The 15,449-nt window shown below is 41.3% G+C and overlaps 1 long non-coding RNA gene across 1 annotated transcript; it reads right to left on the reverse strand.

Moving 5' to 3' along the window:
- Nucleotides 1–6,411: 6,411 nt before the first annotated feature.
- On the reverse strand, nt 6,412–12,383 carry LOC310659001. The gene is made up of 2 exons (XR_014502585.1): nt 7,023–12,383; nt 6,412–6,662 (listed from the first exon to the last, which is right to left on the reverse strand). It is a non-coding gene; the product is annotated as an uncharacterized lncRNA (long non-coding RNA).
- Nucleotides 12,384–15,449: the final 3,066 nt, after the last annotated feature.

Below are 15,449 nucleotides of genomic sequence, written 5' to 3' on the forward strand. Positions count from 1 at the left end.
AGAGATTCATATATTTAATTGCCCCATGCTGACAAATGTTGTTGCTATCATAATTAGTGTCTATTGTAACCATCACTATTATTATTTGAATACAATGGTGGTGTGGAAGTGGTCTGCTGTGAGTTGAGCCCCAAATGACCTGCATCATATCTCGCCTCAGCTATTAACTCATGAGATGCCCCGCATTTCACCTCAATCAGTCCACCAATATATAAGGGAATAATAAATACCATACTGACCTATGCAGGGCTGTTGTAAGGATTTATGAGATAATGTGAAAGCTCTATGAATGTACAGTATTTCATTTTTTCAGTCTCATGCCTGATGTTGGGGATCTGGCGATGGCACAAATATTTCAAGATAATAAATCATGGTGGGGTGACTGTGGCACAGGCATTTCAATTTCATTTTGTTTCCTATCTTTAGGCACCAGGCAAAAACATTCCTTTTTTCCCAGGCCTTTGGCTAACTAAACAATCTATGACCTTTAAAACTGGGGAGAGAGTTATTGTTTTCATTTTTTACTATGTTGGGTACAGTATTTTTGTTTTTATATTGTAAACTGCCTCGTAATCCTCAGATGAAGGGCAGTATAGAAATTTAATAATAATAATAATAATAATAATAACTATCTATCTATATATATATATATATATATACACACCTTTTTGCCTGCGGGTGCTAATTTATAAATTTTTCTTTCTGTGGTTGCTCTGCTCAGTTGCTTCTGTCAGTCAATCTTTAGGATTCACAGGAGAAACTTATGCATGGTTACTCAGATGTCAGTTTCACTAAGTTCGGTTGGCCTTACAGGTGAGTGTGCATAGGGTTGCAGACTTAGCCTTCTTCCTAGGGTCTCTAAAATTAATCTCATTATTGGTATTGATGCATCTTATCTCTGGGTGCATATGTCGATGTGTGCACACTACAATAATACACCATGCATTGCAAAGGTGATGTCCTGTAACCCTGGCCTACCTGGCAGCAAGTCAGTATGGCAAGTCCCTAGTCTAGGGTCAATCCACATGTCCAGAGTCCAAATCAAAGCACAGTCCTGCAGAGATCCTCAAGCATTCAAGTTATGGTCCTTCAACATGGACATCTGAGCAGACACAGCACCTCAGCTCTGCCGCCCTTTTATACTATGCCTGCTGATTGAAGCATCTGGGCTTGATGAGGCTTGCGACCCTAACCTGTTTACTCCAGCTGAGGAATCACACACCTTCTCCCAGAGCTAGCAAGCCCCACCTGGCCAGCTAGGGAGCTGGGCTGTGGGCCCTTGTCTGCCTCAGCCTCCTAGAGCGCTGCTCCCTTTGCCTCAGAGCCTGCCATGTTTGTGGAGACAGGGGCTCCTCTGGCTCTGGTGAAGGGTCCTCCTGCTCTGGTTCTTGTGCACTGATCCCTGTCCCCTCGTCACCCTCTGTTACCCCATGAGTACTTTCTACACCAACCTCTTCTTCCCCTTCCCCAGCTTGCCCCAGTGTGTCCCAGTTCCAGCTACACCCATCACCAGGATCCTCCTTCCTCCTCCCCATTGTCCTGCCAGTTCTTGACAGGTGGTGCATAGAATGGCTTGTGCTGAACTGTGTACTGTAAGACAAAGATGTTCTTTCCAACTATATCTATTTTAAATTTTATTTCATTCCATTTATCAGTTGGAATTAAAGGTACATGGTCCCGTCCCCCGCACATGAAGCCTTTTTACCTTGTCCCGTTTCCCTTTGCGCGTTGCCCCACGTGGAATGAGAAAGGAGAGTCAATGAACACCAGGGTGTGGTTCATGGAGAAAGGATTTATTCAGTTCTGCGCAGAGGCGGCCAGCGGAATCACTTCCAAAGGCTGGCGGCCCTTACAGCAAGGAAGCTAGCATCTTTATACCCTTCACATCACCCTACTTCCCATCACCCTTTCCCTTGGCCAATTAGTACTTCCGTTCCCCTCATTCCCTTATTTGGCTCGTTTAGTGCCCTCTTGGCACTTTATCATAGGCTCCGGTCTTCTGCATAAGCTGCTTCCTTATGGTATGGCTACTTCGTTCCTCTTTACACAACATGTTTTTCTACATTCTTATACACCGCATGCTTGTGACACAACTCTGTTGCAACACTGTCCTGTCCCATTTTTCTTAGTCACCTTTCGTAATTTTCCTCTTACACCCTTATCTCCCTCAACAACAATCCTATTAGATTAGGTTGAGAGGTTGGAATTGGCTCAAGGTGGCCATGTGAGTTTTATGGGGAAGTTGGGATTTGAGCCTGATATCTGAGTGTGTTACTATGTGCATTTGGTAGGCAGGGTGGGGACAACACAGAGCTCACACAATAATCCTTGGTATCAAAATTGGAATGCTAGAAGTATATAACCTGGAAAGTTCCAGAGAGTACAAAACACTACAAATTGATTTTTGTGTGCTTCATTGTGTGGGGACTACAGAGTGGTATGTGTTGGAGTTGTCTTCAGAAGTCTGGTTTTGTACTTTTTCTAGATAAAGTAAAATATATTCCACACGATCACTTCCATCTCACTATGCTGCCAGCAGCAGGGGAGAGACGCCATTGTGTGGTTTGCTTCAGGTGACTAAATGTATTGGGCCAGCCCCAAGCTTTCCTAATTTTCAGACAAGGAACAGTCCCAGGTCATAAAACAATATGAAACCTGCAAAACAGATTACCCAGTGCATAACTGATCAATAAGCAGCGATACCTTTTTCAAACTGCCTTCAATTATGCAGGGGGTGGGGAACAAACAAACAAAACCATCGACAATCTGTCTTCAGCCTTTGATTACTTCCATCTGGGCTCCGAAAATACCATAGCAACATCTTCATAAGATTCTACATTGCATCTAATATTTCTTTCCGAGGGATGCTACCCAGAAGCCATTCTTCATTATGTCCACTGATAAATTATGTGTATGTCTTAAACTTGGTTTTGTAAATTAAACAACAAAACCTAAATCATGTCTCTAGCACATACTTACTCTTTTGACAGTGAAGTAAAGCTGATAAATTACTCTGGTGCCTTAAACCTTTTGGGGGTTTTTCCCCCTATTCATGTAATAATAGCAGTGGGTACAATACTGACTGTGCTATTCTAAATAGGAAGCTGAAATTCATTCCAGCATTTGGCTCAGTGGCTTTGAGAAGAACACAGCCTATAGAGTTCACTTGCTATTCTGCATGCTGGTTGCTATGGAATAATTGCCTGGTCCAATCACAGAGGAAACATTTTAGAATATATGATTTCCATAAAGTCAGGCTGGGAAATATCACTCAGTTGAAATAACATACAGTTTTGGCATTGACACAACACTTTATATTTCAAGTTCTTCAAACCTTGTCTGCAAAGGTAAATAGCACAGGGCTCAGAAAGAAATAGGTCTTTGCAGCCAAATGATATTTTGTCCAGTGGATGAGGCCAGTAAATGGCTCCTTAAAGGAAAGTAGAGTTTCATTTGGCCTTCAGAAGGGCATGATAAGACCTTAAGCTACAATAAAGGCTTAAAGATTTGTGGGAGTTTAAGATCTTACAATACCCTTCTTAAAGACTAAGGTGTCTTTGTTGGTATTGTCCCCAAACAGTTTATGTAAAAAACAGTCTGCACTTGTCATTCCAAACATTCCAAAATGATATCTTTATCAATAAATCAGTTCTAACAATTAGTTCCCATAAAGAGGCATTCATTGCACAGCCTGGCAATGCGCAGCTCCACTTGTACTTCCACCAATAGTGTTTCAAGCTGAGTACACATAACATTAGGCACAATCCATATGTATCCCAGAGTTTATTGAGGGAGGGGGCAGGCATTTCCCCTCAAACCACCTTCCAACTGATTTGAAAACACAAGTTTCAGTTAAACACAAGCTTCAGTTAAACTGAGGTATGTAGTTCAGACAGCCTTTGCACATGTGCAGATGACAGTGTGTGCACAGACAGCAACTTCATTGAACAGGAGTTCAGGGCGGTTGCAGGCGCAGGATAATCAAAACTGGCCCTATGTCTTGGGTGAAGACACCCCAGCCACCTCTCTGGCGTGCAGCCTTCAGGGTTTTCTTACAATCGAGCTATAACAGGAAGCTGGACAAACTCAGTACACACATGGAAGCACATGAGTGCACACTCAGGTTGCTTGATCCAAGCCATAAACAAGTTAGGATATTATCCTTCCGACTCCTTTTTCTAGGGTCCTAATTTATGGTCTTATCTCGCTTTTCCAGTTCAAAAGTTTGGTATGCACAAACAAAGTTTTTCCCTTTATTAGTTGATTTATGTTTTTGTTCTGCTCCAACAATCTTGATTGGTTGGGAAAGGCAAGGACTTTTACAAGACTTTGGGAGGGGATTATCTGATCCTTCAAAGTTTCTTGTGCCATTAACTGTTTTGTCACCTTCTCTTTATACCACTAACTTATTTTCTTTGTCCAGATAAATGTGAAGTTTGCCTTTGTAGATCAGGCCAAAAATCCATGTAGTTTGACACACCAAACACATCTAAAAAGCCTTTACTGCAGCCAGCACAATGCTGCTGGTGGTGAACGTTACATGCAGCTGGAAAGGGTGCTAGTGCTCAGTGTGCACCTCTGAGGCTGGACATGGAGCTGTGTGGCTCCAGGGTAGGACTCAGGTAGCGAGGCTATGACACTGTTAGAGCTCTCATCCTGGTGGCTTACCCAATACAGCTCAGTTAAGTCTATTCGCATAGTCTGCGGAGTGTTGCTTTTCTAAGAGCCAATATAAATAGTTTAATAAAAATTAACATTGTTCAATGACAGTTTAAAATACCAAAACCAAACAAACAAAATCTATTTTGAACACAGCTCTCTTAGCCGTTGATGGAGGTCTCTTCAGGAGGTCATGGTGCAAGTTCAATGGTTTGGGCTTCTCTCTTTTCTTCTCAGTACATGCAGGTTTTTAAATAGTTCTTGAAACAGATGGAGAAGAGCTGCTTCATTTGAATTCTCTGAGGCTAATCATGGTCTGTACTTAACGTTTCTTTCCGGGCAGAACACATACAGAAAACACCATCTTATTCCCTGTAGCTTAATGCATGGAATATGTACATCAAGAACAAACCAGGGTGCATAAATATAGAATTCTTACCACTTCTGGCTCAAGATCTCAGAAAGCAAAAGGGAAAAGCAAGATGCTATATCTAGATATTAGCTTACTTACCGACGCACGGCCAGAGTCTGAGGTTGGGCTAATTTGCAAGCATGTCACACAGCCACATTAAGAAGCCTGTCAAAGCAGGTACATGTCTTGAAACTGAATGATTTCGACATGGGAATTATTCAGAATTGGGAACGGAGAAGAAGGCATGTCAGATTGCTGATCTTCCATGGCAGCTGTTTTGCTATTCTTTGAGGTCAGCACCCAGCAAGATGGAACATGAGGTACTCAACAGTAGGAAAGATTTGTGATCTATATATGTATATACTAGAATTTGTATTCAGCCCTCTTCTGCTGCCTTGTGGGTAACAAAACAGGATTATGTCAGGAAGATGACTTGCACTTTGAACTTCTGCCTCTCTGGACTGATAAAACTAGTAGGGAGGGGACAGCTGGCTGGACCAAGGAGGTGATTAATGCCTCCTTGCAAGAGGGGGTGGTCCCTGCCTGCTTGAAGGAAGCACTGCTAAAATCACCCCTCAAGAAACACTCCATGGATTTGGAAAATCTAAGTAGATTTATTTATTTTTTTGTGAACCACCTTGTGATCTTCAGATGAAGGGCAGTATTTTTTTTAATAATAGTGATAATGATGTCCATCAAAAATCTAACTACATATAAAACTGGACTGCAACACCCCCATAAGGAAAGAAAATTAAAAGTTGGGAGGCCTTATCCAGAGCAAATAGTGAGACCGACTGAAATGGAAATACAGCTCTGTATTTCAAAACAACCATACTAGATAAAGGGCGTAAATAGAAAGGGCAAACATGACTAGCGAGATCATGCAAAGTTACTTCTGGAAGGGACTATGGATTCATACCCAGGAGGAAAAGAGATCTGGTCCTTAATAGCTTATGTCACAATAAAACAGTCGGTCATCCAAGTGCCAGAATTCTCTTGGTGGGTTTTAGCTGAACAGGTTAACCTAGCCATCCCCTGACATTTGCCTCAAGGATTCATCTTATTCCGAAATGATATATAATGAAATGAAAAGGGTGTTTAAAATAACGTTTGCTTTTTTAAAAAAAAACCTGAAGCTTTTCTTTTGGGAATTATAGGGACACAACTACCAAAACTGTGTTAAAACTTATTCATGTATACTACTACAGCGGCAAAAGTGTTACTTGCCCCAAAATGGAAAGAAGCAGAAGTCCCAGCAAAGGAAGAATGGATACAAAAACTTATGGAATATGCAGAAATGGCAAAACTTAAAGGAAAAATAAGAAATCAAGATAACAAACTTTTTATAAAAGAATGGAAATGGTTTATTGAATATTTACAGATAAATTGTAAACAGATAAGAACATTGGCAGGATTATTGTAATAACTTGCAGTTTCATAACAGTATATATTTGATGAGTAAATGAGCAAATTAAGTTAATTTGGATATGCATAAGATATTAAAAATAAATTTAAGGAACCATAGAAAGGGGGGGAGGAAGTCAAGTTTTGAAATGTCAAAAGGATTGTAAAATCAGTGAAATTTATAAACCTGAAAGGACGCGGGTGGCGCTGTGGGTAAAAGCCTCAGTGCCTAGGACTTGCCAATCGACGGTTCGAATCCCCGCGGCGGGGTGCGCTCCCGTTGCTCGGTCCCAGCGCCTGCCAACCTAGCAGTTCGAAAGCACCCCTGGGTGCAAGTAAATAAATAGGGACCGCTTACTGACGGGAAGGTAAATGGCGTTTCCGTGTGCTGCGCTGGCTCGCCAGATGCAGCTTTGTCACACTGGCCACGTGACCCGGAAGTGTCTCCAGACAGCGCTGGCCCCTGGCCTCTTAAGTGAGATGTGCGCACAACCCTAGAGTCGGACACGACTGGCCTGTACAGGCAGGGGTACCTTTACCTATAAACCTGAAAAGTATAATTTTTAACATATAAAAGGATCCTTCTGATTCCAGAAGTTCTTATGGATGTTTATTAAAGATGGGAGCCCACTGAAGTATGATTGATTCAGGGCAAGGGCTGAAGCTCAGTGGTAGAGCAGATGCTAGCATGCAAAAGGTCCCAGGTTCAGTACTGGAGTGTCTAGATAGGCCTGGGAAGGAATGGCCGTCTGAAATCCTGGAAACATGCTGCCCGTGTCAATGATATTAAGCCATATGGACAAATGGTCTAACTCGGTATAATGTTCCTTCTGAGTTAAACATGCTTAGAATTGTGCCACATGTCACTTAAGTGTACATTAGGTTGCACCCACTATAAAAGGCACATGCTATGTAAAAGGACCATGCAGCACAATTCAGAGTGAAGAGAGAGAGTGCATGGGTGAATGGTGAGATCAGAAGTGGTAGCAGCAATGACTGCTGCTCTTGTTTGCCAGTTTGTTGGGCCCAGATAAAGAGGAAGCAACTAGCCAACCAACCAACCAACCAACCAACCAACCAAAGAAGGAGCTGGTGGTCAAGGTGGTAGAGAAGAAGAGATGGAACCTCAGCAGCTATAGACATTTAGCAGGTCCCCAGCAAAGACAATCTTCAATACTGGGCCTGTACTTAATTCTTTTGATACAAGAGGAGAAGCACTGCAGGGGTTGGCACAAATATACATACTGTTTTTGTCATGTTAACAGGTTTGCTCTTTACTAAGCCAACCAGGTTGGTTTGCATAAGATGGCCCAGGAATTCCATATGGCACAGCTATGCAGTTTGTACTTTAATCCATATCTCAATTAATCAAAATCCTAGTATTTATTCATTTCTAGAGTTTAGAGGTCCCCTCCTTAAATTTATAGCAATATGAAATCTATCACAGGAAGGAAGGAAAGAATTTATTTCTATACCTCCTGTTTGTTACCCAGGTGAGGGAACAGCTTTTCAATAAAATATGGAACCAATAGAATTAGAAGCATCAGCAGATCCAGTTAGGGACCCAGTTTATTGCAACAGGATGGTCTTGCCGTCCAGTTGCTCAGCAGACCTAGTTAGAAAAACTGTCCAGAGCAAATCTGTAGCAAAGCTTACATGGGCTTTTAATTTCAAATACAGCACACACAGAGTCATAAAACATCAAACATTCTTCTACATACATCAATAAAGGTTACAGGTCATGAGAAGCAAAACATGCATGGCTCCATACTGGTAACTCCACCCCCACAATTACCTTGGAATGCCCCTAACTGCCTCAGGCCATTTGGGTCTCAAATGTCTTTTTTATCACTGTTTCCTTAGCAACCAGGCCTTTGACAGGGTTGTTGACATTCCAGATGTCCCTATCTGTTCCTTGGAACCTCTGGAGATGATAGATTTCACCCTGGTGCCAGCTCAAAACAGACATAGCAAACTATCCTGAATGACCATTTATGCCACTTTCAGGGTCAGATAGGAAAGCAATACCGCGTAAGAGTCGTAAAATCCAGCCACACAAATGCAAGCCTAATACATCCTAGCCAAAGGTTCAATACAATTAATATTGGAACATTTTTAAAATAAAAAAGATACACCCTGGATCTCTAATTCTTATATCAGAAGGAAGGAAAGAAGGAAGGAAGGAAGGAAGGAAGGAAGGAAGGAAGGAAGGAAGGAAGGACTGTAGAAAAAAGTTTTTTGTTGTTGTTTGGTCATTTAGTTGTGTCCGACTCTTCGTGACCCCATGGACCAGAGCATGCCAGGCACTCCTATCTTCCACTGCCTCCCGCACTTTGGTCAAACTCATGCTGGTAGCTTCGAGAACACTGTCCAACCATCTTGTCCTCTGTCCTCCCTTTCTTGTGCCCTCAATCTTTCCCAACACTAGTGTAATAAACGAAAATCTGCCCTTATTCCCTTATGGGGGACACAAGAGCCCTTATAGAGTCCTTTGTAGGTTCTCCATCGGTCGGAGGAAAGAACAGAGGCCAACCAGAGAATACTGAGAAGCAAAGCAGCTAGTAAGCCTGATCCTTATTAACTGTTGCAACAGGTTGTCCCCTTCACACACAGGAGAAAGAGGAGGACCCAGAACCAAGGTGTGTCCGCCCTTATATAGACATTTTAAATTGCCCACCAATTTAAGGTGGAGTCCAAGACCACTCCCAGAAATATCATACATACATCACAGAAGGGGTGTAGCTTAAGACCACCCCCCAGACACATCATACCTACATCACAGAAAGGGCGGGCTAAAGCAGAAATCTGAGTGGGTTGTTTACCTCATAATCTGAGTGGGTTGTTTACCTCCTGTCTGGCAAGTTACCTGTTAATGCTTACTGGATTGATACCCTGGGGAGCCTGGCCAGTCTTTTGTAATGATAAGTACTTAGTTCCTGAGCCAAGTCACAGGCTCACCCTATTCATACACAGACATACCCTTAAGACAGGATTTGTGAAGGAAAAGACAATGGGGAGGCTTTTCCATTTGACTTTGCAAAGAAAACACCTGGTCAGTTTGGGAGTCAAAATGGCTTCATGGCTGTTCTCCTGTGCAGCTTCAGACATGTGGTTTATATATTTATGTACGTGTTTGCTTGGTACATTTATTAACCTTTATTATATACATAAGACCTTAATGTTTTTTATTTCACTAGCTTAATATCAGTTACCAATTTTAATAATTTTTTAAAAAAATTATTTTACTCGGTAGTAATTTGAAGAAGAGGAGCATCTCAGAGTCCCCAATAGGTTTTTATTTGTTGAATGTGGGGTAGTGTTTTTTTATAAAAACACTTAGACAACTGTTCTCAAGCCACTTTGACCTCTTATTCACAGTACAAAAGAGCCATTTGTTTGTTTTTGAAAGGCCCTTGGCTTTTTCTTGTATCCCATTTGGGCAAATGGCAAAATGACATCATACTTTCCTATTTCTTGTTTTCTCAGGGTTTCCCTGGCATACACCAGGCTAGATGAAAAAATCCAGCTCTTCAAGCAGCCCCCAAAGGGGCCTCATGAAACCAGTGGCATTCGTCTCTGATACCCTATCAAAATGACTATATTTTTGTAGGCATTCTTTCAGTGGAACGTAATTGTGTCATTCTAGCTGGATATTACCAGTATTTTAAAGATTTACTGCATCCCCTCCTTCACAGTATTGCCAGTCTGCATCCATTCCAGGCTGACTGCACTGGGATAGAATGAAGCTTCATGTCCCTCACCCCTAGTGTTAAGGCTAAGCTATAGGCATCTGGATCATCCAGGAGCTAGGAGACTGTATTCAAGCAACAACATGGGCAATCAGAGCTGAGAAAAAATCAGGTGTCAGAGTTAAGGAAGAAAGAGGAATTGGAACCAACGGGCAAGCTGAAAATCAGAACTGAGGGCAAGACCCAGGAGTCAGCAGACAGGACTGAAAAGCAAAGCCTTACATCAGGATTGGTGAGCAAAGGTGAATAACCCTTTTTGGTTTGCAGGTATAGGAGGCAGCTGCTGGCCTCTAACCACAACCTGTGGTCAAGTTGCTCACCTTTTGACATCCACCACCACCTCCATTTCTTAGGGATTCCCTTTGTTGCTGCAGAAAAGGCATTTAGCTTGCTTGAGAGAAAAGCAGAAAGAACAGTATGGCAACCAGGCTTACTGTAGTTTGTATGTGTATATTGTGTGCTGGCACCTGTCTGTCTTACGCCTTTGAGGGTGAAGTCAAACCGTTGAAGAATTACAGTGCCTGCTGTGGCTGTAGAGACAGATGAAGGTCTCTGGTTGTGCGGTGCAGGTGTACCACGGTGCTTCTTCTTTCTGTGCTCCTCCCAGAAGCCATTCTTCTTCTGGTCATTGCTGTAGATATACAACCTGTCTCCAGGAATATATACAGTGCATGTGAAAAAACATATGTATGTATCGTGTTGTTTTTGTCAACTGCTTAGAGATTGTCTTGAGGTATATAAATATATTGTTTTGAGTTTGGTAGGTTAGTCTGCATGATGCATGAGTCTCTTCTGATTCCTAGGGTACACGATCCATCAAGGGTTAACATCTAATGGGGGATTCCATTGTTGAATTAGTCTCAAGCACTTAGTTACCACCTAAGCATGGTCATTGGTATAACAAAGAGAGCTGCTCTGTGCCTGAGGGTGGGCTCCTGTCCCTCACCTGGCTGGTAAGTGAAGAAGACAAAAGCCAGAATGTGTGTGAGCTGAGAGGTGGGCCAGGAGCAGGCAGAAGCTGGAGGGTGAGAGCCATACTTGATTTCTGCTTGATTCCAATGCTGTGACTGTGAGAGAGGCAAGACCATCTGGGGTGTTGATGCTGTGAGCGTCTCCATCATAGACCAAGGTTGTATACATGTGTAAATAAATCATAAATGTAAAGGTAAAAGGTAAAGGACCCCTGGACCATTAAGCCCAGTCAAGGCTGACTATGGGGTTGCGGTGCTCATCTTGCTTTCAGACTGAGGGAGCCGGCGTTTGTCCACAGACAGTTTTGCGAGTCATGTGGCCAGCAGGACTAAACTGCTTCTGGTGCAATGGAAACACTGTGACGGAAACCAGAGCGCACAGAAAAGCCGTTTACCTTCCCGCCGCAGCAGCACATACTTATCTACTGGTACTTGCACTGGCATGCTTTCGAATTGCTAGGTTGGCAGGATCAGAAAGTTGGCAGTTCGAATCCATGCAATGGGGTGAGCTCCTGTTGCTCTGTCCCAGCTCCTGCCAACTAAATAAACTATACGTCATAAAGGCACGACGGTCTCCAGAGTCCTTTATTCCAAGAACCCCTGGAATCTCGCAATGTTTGGAGACTGGGGCAGTGTGCAACAATATGAAGCAAATATATAAATCCCTGCCTTCCACTTATGATTGATATACTTCTCATAGCTGCCATCTTTGCCACTCTGATGATTCCTGCTGCTTTCTTCTGCTGCTGTCTGCTCCTGCTGTTTATACAACCATGGTGAGAGCAGGAGAGCATTACACCGCCAGCTGCCACTACATAACCTGCTTACAGCCTGCTCACTTTTACTTGTAGGAGGCATGGGGAGCTGGAGATAGCTGCACTGGGCTCCTCACTCCCACATTCCTTTGTGCTTTTCAAAATTGTTTGTAAACCAATAATGATACATAAGCAAAAACTTAAGTTTTATCCGCTAAGCTTTGCTGAAATGTAAGAATTCCCTTAAGTGTCTATGCATTACAAACCACTCTGCATGAGTTCATTCTTTCATCATTAATGTTTCAATTGCAAGGTCTCGTAAAAATACCATTACCCGTCTGATGCAGATGTTTTATGACATTTGACTTCAACACTGATGCAGCGACGAGCCACTGTTATCAAATCTTCAAAATATGAAATTTTGCTGCAAACTAATCAAACTACAATATTAGTCCACAAGAAATATGGCTTTAATTTTGGTTTAATTTCATAACATATGCCAGTATTCCAGAAACTGAACAATCCCCCACCTCAAACAGTATTTGGTTCAGTCTGGTTGATCTGAATTTAAATTGAAAATAAATTATTATCTTCACTTTGAACCTCTCTCCCACATTCATCAATAGATCAACACCTTATATTGGGAAAGGACACATAATGGCTCTTTTCCAACAAATTAAACCATTAAGGTAAGATTTAACCAATGATTGGGTGAATGCCCTGAAGCTACGTGAAACCCTTATGAAATAGTAAGATATCTGACACAGCAGAGGCAGATAATGAGGCTTTGGATCTCAGCCTGAAACACTTAAGTCTTGGGTAAAAAGAGAGAAGATTTTAGGCATCTAAAACCAATAAGAATTTTGCACATGGGTATAACACATCCATAAACTTGCCAGAATATTTTAAAACCAAACCAATTAATTTATGCTTAGTTGTAATTTGCTTTGACATCTGACTCATTGCTGCAGGTTTTTTTTATGCAGAATATTTGCCTTTATTATAATGTAAATTGTGATTTTGTTCTAAATGTGGTTTTCTATAGTCCCCCCCCCCCCCCCGATTTCTATCAGCTTAAAACAGATCAAGTAATGCGGGTATAATTTTTAATTGTTTTCATTATTTACAAAGTTCAAATTATCACGTTGAGATTATTATAAATACAGCTAAAATGATCTATTTTATATCCAATAAAATATTAAAGATATTTTCATGGGTTCTGTGACTTTTCATTTTATAAGCAATTGGAATGGTACAGAGTGGCCGTCATGTAAGGTACTTGAAGATTCTTAGTTTAATTCTATTTTTGCAATAACCTTATTTCCCCCCCTTAATTCTTTTGAGTTGTGCATGTATTGAGTCCAGTTAAAGCTGAAAGTAGAGAAAAGTATTCATCTAATAAATAAAAGCTGTTGGGGAGGGGAAATATTGAATGCATCCATTTGTACATGATTCACATGCTGTGTATGCCTTGTAAACCTTTTACTGTTTGTTTAAAACTGTGTTTCAACGAGGATGTAGTTGCCCTTAAGCCTACGATAGTCATCAACTGGCTTTGTGTAAAATTCATGGTATTTTTCTGTAGCACACTTGAGTGTAGATCCATGTACACTCTTCCATGTACACTCTTGTAACCTGGTGCCTATAGCCAGCTTTCCGGGTCATTTTGTTCTTCGTGTATCTGATTTTGGGGGGAGGGGGGCAGTGGGGTGGGGCTAGATTGCACAATATATTTTATTTATTCATTAGATTTTAGCCTTGTAAGTTAAAGTATTCTAAATGATTATGTTAACGGGTATTTGTCCCTACTGGTGTTTTTTGGGGGAGTTATTTAAAAGCTAGGGAATGAAGAATGCAAAATGGTTTACTGTTCAGACTGTCTGCTCTGGTCCAATCCTGTACTGATAGTACCTTCCCAATATATTGTGATGTTTCATACAATAACAGTGAACATAACCAACTTGTTATCTTCAGTAAAGGATTGCTAAAACAGTGAGAAGCACAATTTTGTGGGAAAGGAATTAGCGACAAAACAATTATTTGCTTCTGTGATTGTAAATCCTCTTTTTTGGTATATGATCTACATGCTGTTGATTTTATAAGGATTCCAGACTTTACTGTGATATTTGGTTCCAAAGAACAATTGCATTATCCACAATGCACAAGTCTGTATAAGCACCTAGTTCTTGAAAATCATCACTGCTTGAAATTTGGTCCAGGAGGTTAGAAATGAATTAAACTGTAAGTGAAACAAAACAAAACAAAACAAACAAACAAACAAACAAACAAACAGGAAGGAAAGGAAAGGAAAGGAAGGGAAGTGGTCAGGGCACTGCAAATTCCGCTAGAAGATTCTCAGGATCATTATAGCCACCAGCATATTCAAAAAGGAAGGAAAGGATATGGTGGCTTTTGTAGTGAACTGGTTAATGGATTTGGACAAATATCAGATGATCTAGCAAGGGCTACATTGGGTGCTTGGGCAGTAAAGAAAGTTTGCAGTCCCTTAAGGGATCTCATTGTATGGTTTGAATATTACAGAAAAAATAGGTCAGGTTTACACTGCCCTCCAGAGCCTGTACTTTTACCATCCTATCGGGAGATCTATTCCATACAATATAGGAATTGAGTCTTAATGTGCTGGCACCTACCTATTGTATTTCTGTCCGATTAAATATTAGACAGGTGCCTTTTTGGTGCCTATTGAAGACTTTTCTTTCAACCAGTCTTTTAACTGGAGACCTTTCTCCCAGTCTGCATCTCTATTGTGATTATTTTTGACTGTTTTTATATATGGAATTTTAAATATTTGTTTTATATATTGAACTATTTGTTTTTATGTTTGGGATGTAACTATTTCATTCGCTTTATACGACAGAAGAACACCTGGCACTGGAGATAATAGCTTCATTGGTGCACAAGAAACTGAGATAGTGCTCCAGAAACCTGCTAAAGGACAAGAAAGTACAAGAAGGAAGCGGCTGGAGGGAACGACTTATGGTTTCAGTTGTCTCTACACAAATGCAGAATATGGGAAATAAGCAAGATGAATTGGAGCTTTTATTACAGGGTGGCAAATATGACCTGGTAGGTATTACTGAAACCTGGTGGGATGAGACTCATGATTGGAATCTAGGAATTGAGGGACACAACCTGTTTAAAACAAACAGACCAAACAAGAGTTTAATATATGGAGCTGGTGGGTGGAGGGAACCACCCTCAATTCCTTCTCTAAATTAGTCACATTTCATAGACCCAGATATATATGGGCACTATAAAGGATGGGAGAAAAATGGTTTGTACAGCACACAAGTCTAATTTACCAAGGGAAAACCCTTGACATTGTAGCAGTTAGACCTCCAAGTTAAGAGATTTGAAGGCAAATGGTTTCCAAAAGGCTATGATTAGGTCTCTTATGACAAAATTGCACAGAACCAATGGAGTCCCTCAGTCACTAACTTGAGCTTAAAAACTTTTGTTTAATCCCTGGCAAACTTGG

Source organism: Podarcis tiliguerta (assembly GCF_965153285.1).
Source record: "Podarcis tiliguerta genome assembly, chromosome: 10".
NCBI classification, from domain to species: Eukaryota; Metazoa; Chordata; class Lepidosauria; order Squamata; family Lacertidae; genus Podarcis; species Podarcis tiliguerta.